The sequence below is a fragment of the Aegilops tauschii genome, chromosome 2, assembly GCF_002575655.3.
Source record: "Aegilops tauschii subsp. strangulata cultivar AL8/78 chromosome 2, Aet v6.0, whole genome shotgun sequence".
In the NCBI taxonomy this organism is placed as follows: Eukaryota; Viridiplantae; Streptophyta; class Magnoliopsida; order Poales; family Poaceae; genus Aegilops; species Aegilops tauschii.
Window position 1 is genome coordinate 534,290,270 of NC_053036.3, and position 5,749 is coordinate 534,296,018.

The window sequence follows — 5,749 nt, forward strand, 5'->3', positions numbered from 1 at the left end:
AAGACGAAAGGGCGGGACATGGGAAGAACATTGAGGAACGTCCGTTTCATTGAATTAGGAAATTTCATTTTCATAATATACAAGCTTCCAAGTTTATACATTACATAGACAAATGCATCGTTTCTATGACGATCCATGCATGCGTTTAATGTTCATTATTCAAAATCCTTTTTTTTCAAAAAGATTCGAAATCCATATATAGGCCGTACTATATAGCTAGCCAATACTCGATGCTGCATGGAGTGATGTAGGATAAGTGTTTTATCTTCATATACAAGCTTACAACTTTGTGGTGTATTACATGGGCAAATGAATCATTTGTACGAGGATCCATGCTTTATTCAAAATAAATCCGTATATACGTCGTGTACTGCAGTCTGCAGCTGCATGGTATTCAGGTATTGTACGTATAGCTTAGCTGATAAACCATACTCGATGATGCATGGACTGACTGATGAAGTAGTACTGGTGTTTAAGAGCTGTCCATGGTCGGGTAGTAGGCGTAGGTGGCCATGCCACAGTTGCCGCCGTTCCCGCGCGTGAGGCGCATGTAGCCCCCCTCGCCCCACGTCGTCCCCCACTGGTTCTTCACCAACCAATACTCCTGCCCGCCGCCGTCCGTCCCGTAGCCCACCACCGTCACGAAGTGGTTCAGGTTCTGCCCGCACGACGAGCTGCCGGTGTACACGCCGCTCATGTAGTGGTGGAAGTCAAGGTCGGCCTCCACGCTCACGGCCACCGGTTGGCTGGCCACGAGCTCCTGCAACGCGCCCTCGTCGCCGTTCAGGCTCACCAACCGGGCTGCGCCGACGGCGGTGGCCGAATTTGGGCTGACGTCGCCGCCGCGGCACGCGCCCTGCTGGCCGATATACGCGTAGGCTTCCTCCTGCTGCAGGCCGCCGCTCTTGGCGATGTAGCTTAAGGCGTCGTTGATGTAGCCGCTCTCGCAGGTGCTGGAGCCGCCCGTGCAGTCGAGCACCTGCTGCTCTGACATGGAGATGAGGTTGCCGGTGGCGATCTTTACGAGCCCCTCCGTCGCCGCCACCGCCGCGAACGCCCAGCAGCAACCTGTACGTTTAAAGATTTATATTCATCTGCGATCTTTGGCCTATGCTACGCCCTTAAACCAAGTATGCATGCATTTCAGGAGCTGCAGATTCTTACCGCAGTTGGCGCCTTGGTCCTTGATTTGGGTGACGGCGCCCTCTGGGCCCTCCAATCCACGCTGTCCGGCGTGGACTGGAACTGAGCCATGGACATGTTCACCGCGGCCACCGGCGTGCTTTCCTCGCCGCGCTGGTGACGGTACCCGAGCTGCTTCTCCGCGAACTCTTCGTTGGTGAGGTCGGAGAACTGGTTGAGCCCGAGAGTGTACGTCCGATTGCCCGCCCTGTTGACAGCGTCTACGTGGCGCGCGTTGGCCGCGAACACCTCCTGCCGGTGCAATTTCTCGGCAGCGTCGGTGTACGCGCGCCCGTACTTGGCCATCCACCGCTCGTGCCGGGCGGCCAGCGCGTCCCCTCGCGCCGCGGCAGCGCCGACAAAGGCAGTGGCGGCCACGAGCACGAGCAGAAGCGCAAGCACTGTGCCGTCGAGGCGGCGAGAGCTGTTACTGTGAATCGGCGCCATTTTTCTAGCTAGCTAGCTAGTTTGCTTGCTTCTTCTGGCAATGCAATGGTTTACGAGCGAGCTGCTTAAGCACGTAGCAACCATGCTGCCCGCGCTTCTATTTATACGCGCGGGCATGGCGAGCAAGACGGGGCATACGAGCGGATTCCATACTTTTCGTCGATGGATCCGCGCGCGTTCATACGTCGTAGTCGTACGTACGTATTGACAGGGAGTCCATGGATGTTTTTATCCGACGACGGTGCTTGTTTTCGTCTCTCTGTATACTCTTCTTCTTCTTCTTCTTCTTCTTCTTCTTCTCCAAAAAAATATTCTTGTTTCCCCGATGGTGAGGCAAAGCGCTCTGTCCACATGCATATACCGTCGCACACGCTTAGAGCTGGAGTAGTACGTTGCTGCCTGATCGAAATTGGCGGCGTGCAGTACTCTCCCATATAGTTTGGCCGACGTATGTGGTCTGGATTACAAGTTTGGTTTATATTTTCATAGGAGAACGAAAAAACACATGACTTCTCATTCTATCAAAAAATTGTGGTAGATACATCAAATGTATTAGTATAAAGCAAGAAAATGTGCACGGCTAATTTTTCTTTCTTCCAAAAATGATCAGATCTATTATAAAAGTTCACCGAAAGTACAAAAAATCTCAAACATAATAAAAATTCACTTCCGATTTGGTACACTCCCGCTAAACACAAGGACGGCTCAAATTAGCCCATACCTTTTCATAAGAGAGGGCACGATGGTCATATTTTATAAACTCTTCTCTCACTGTATATGTATATGCTGTACATGGAGTAGTGTTTATCTTTTTTTTTAACCTTCAAAAAATAGGTACATGAAGTAGAATTCAAACTCCAAACCTCTTGGATCTCTTCCACCCGCTACAACCAATTGGGCAGCTTACTTGTTGTGCCTAATTACTTCTTTTATTCTTCTTGTTGCGCATCCTCTTAGTCTGGTTTCCTTTTTGTTTTGTTTGGTCTTTTTTCCAGTTTTATTCATGTTTTATTTTTCTTTATTTCTTCTTCATTTAATCTTTTCTGTTTCATTTTCTTAAATTTGTGAATATTTTCTAATATTCATGAACTTTTTTCAAATCTTTAAAATTATTTTTTAAATAGAAAGATCACAAATCAGAGGGGTGATCAGTCCTCTTTTAATCCTTCATCTTCTTATGAGTAGCCGCCACAAGGGGTCCTCAGTCTGAATCCTCCACTAGCATTGGACCAACAGTTAGTCTAGCTCTCGCTCTTATCCAATTTCCTTACCCTTTCAGGACAAGATCGGAGTAGTAGGCAAATACAATTTCTTTTGTTGCATGCGATCCCGCTTGTGAGTCCGAAGAAATTGAAGCTAAATGGCAATATTAACCTACTTGCTTACAGGATCCTTAAGAAACTGTGGACTACCGTGATTTTTTAAAAGGAATAAATATTTTTTCAATTTTTGTAAACTTTTCACAAAATCATGAGCATTTTTTATCTAATTCATGAACTTTTTAAAATACATGATTTTTTTTAGTTTCACAAACTTTTTCCAAATTCATGATTTTTGTGTCAATTTCACTAACTTCTTTGTCGAACTCGTGAAAAAAAATCAATTCGTGAACTTTTTCAATTTCATGAATTTATTAGTCATACTCATGTACTTTTTGCAAATTGATGAATTGATTTTTAAACTTGTAAAGTTTTCTTTAATCTCAGCGTGGGTGTCAAGGTGGTAATAGGGTCAGATTTGCTCGGGGGGACCCCATTCAAACCCATGCCCGAATACACAATTGGGTGCATCGCGTGCCATGGCCATACCCATGGGTCTTAATGACCCATGCCCGAACCCATCGGGTCACCGGACCCGAGTGGGCACCCATCAGGTCAGTGCTTACTAGTAGCGCGGGGCCCCGCTACTAGTAAGGCGCTACAGCTATTTCTTAGCAGTAGCGCCGGTAACGCACGCTACTGCTAAGACGTATAACCATAGCATGTATAATTTCCAGCGCTACTGCTAATCTAACTATTAGTAGCGTGCTTCCAATCCAGTGCTACTAGTATTCTGTTTTTTATTTTTTTTACTTTTAGTGTATTTATACGCCATTATACAAATTTTGATACAATACCAATTAAGAGGTTGTTATATCATTATGTCCACGATGAATTAATATATCATTGTAAGGAAGAAACATGGATTAGATTCATTTGGATGAATCAAAAGTTGAATTTGGACGACGATCCTACTAATTCAACTTTTGGTCACTTTTGATTCATTCACATTAATCTAATCTGCGTTCCTTCCACCAATGATATAATAACTAATCATGATCATAATAACAAATCATCATGATAATCATGATCAACATCATATTAATATAAGAACTCTTGCATCATATCATCACCAACAACACTAGCTAATAATCATCATAGTCATTACCACCAACACTATTCAATTATCATAGTCATAGTGTAGCTATCTAATCACCACCAACACTAGCTAATAATAATCATCATAGTCATTACCAACAACACTAGCTATTTAATCATCATAGTCTTAGTGTAGCACATCATCATCTTCAAACTCATTCTAGCTAGCTAATCACTCATGCTGCTCTCTCTCAGGTAAAATAGCATAAAACATGTGTAGCACTCCTACTTCATCATATTGGAGAATGTGGATGAACCTGTCTCCTAATTGTGGGCTGCGCTTCTGATTGCTGCCCCCTAGTACTTCTCTGCTGTGATCCTTCACAATTTTGCTCCAGTCTTTGACTATTAAGACTTGCTCGCTTTGAGAAATCATGAATGCACTCATGTGCAATGTAGGATGTCTTGCCGTAAGCTAATCATTATCATGCGACCTTTAGGCTCGATCCAACGAGGCACAACATTCATCGGGAGTCCCTATCGAAGAACATCGTGGTAACATACTTAGCAATGAAGTTTAGCTTAAAAAAATGTATGCAAAAGATGAACTGAGGACAAAAGGTGATAAGCATATTACGCTCAAATGCATACACCTCACATAGTGCTCTCCAATTTGACCATTCAAAATAGGAGTAGTTCTCTGCATTGTATAATTTTACGGCAAAGTATAACCATGCTCGGTCCTCAAGTGAACTCTCTTTACCTCCATACTTTCCATAGTACTAAAACCAATCTTATCCAAGACATAAAATATTGCATGGCAGGGGATATGCTAGTAGAATTGTAAAAAATTAAAAATTATAAGTTGAAGCAAAAGTCATGCTTAATTACGAAAAAAGACTTGTCGTTGTGACTTACTGTATCCACTTCGAAGGTCTCAACCAGCATGATGCTGAAGCACCTACCACCAACTAGGTGAGGCCTGTCGCACATGCCACGCTCGTCTTCGCAGTATTCACACATAACGAATTCCCTTTCGGCGTCAGACATTTCCTATGTTCATAGTTGAAACATTGAAAATTGATCGAAGGCAACTACCAGGAAACTCAACACACAGATCACTATTACTCAATATATACGGTGAACACTCTCCCTCACTGAAAGACACACAAGGAGCCGAAACAGACCTAAAGTCAACCCGTTCCATATATCGAGCAATGACATAGAAAAAATGCCCTATGTTTTGCCAAAATATCATTGAATTCCTGTTCTGGCAAATCACATGCACTCGATATGTCCTACATTGTAGGACAGTTCATGCTAAAATTCATGAAAAAAATTGGTAGGACCTTTGCTAAAGACATGACATATCGAGCGCCTGAAATTTGCCGGAACGGAAACGAATCAACATTCCGGCAAAACATAGGCCACTCGGAGGTATATTGCAAACAAGAACACCAAGACATCCTCTATATTTAGAATGCATCATCATCGACATCAATGACATGGCGACTAGCACTACATTTTCATCATCGACATTTACAACACGTTATCATCTATATCAACAACATGGGGATTTGGCTATTCTCACCTAGAGGTCTTAAGAGGTCAGCGATGGGGACGACTGCGGGGATGAGGCAGGGGCAAATACTTGATTTCTTCATACACAAAATATATTCTATCAACATGTATCTGAGTAGTCTTTAATCACTTATGTTCTGAAGCATAACTAAATTTGCCAATATAGGTCTGTTTCTAAACTA

At 43.5% G+C, this 5,749-nt stretch overlaps 1 pseudogene; it reads right to left on the reverse strand.

Moving 5' to 3' along the window:
• Positions 1 to 368: 368 nt before the first annotated feature.
• Positions 369 to 1,629, reverse strand: LOC109754385 (senescence-specific cysteine protease SAG39-like; annotated as a pseudogene).
• Between the last annotated feature and the right edge of the window lie 4,120 nt (positions 1,630 to 5,749).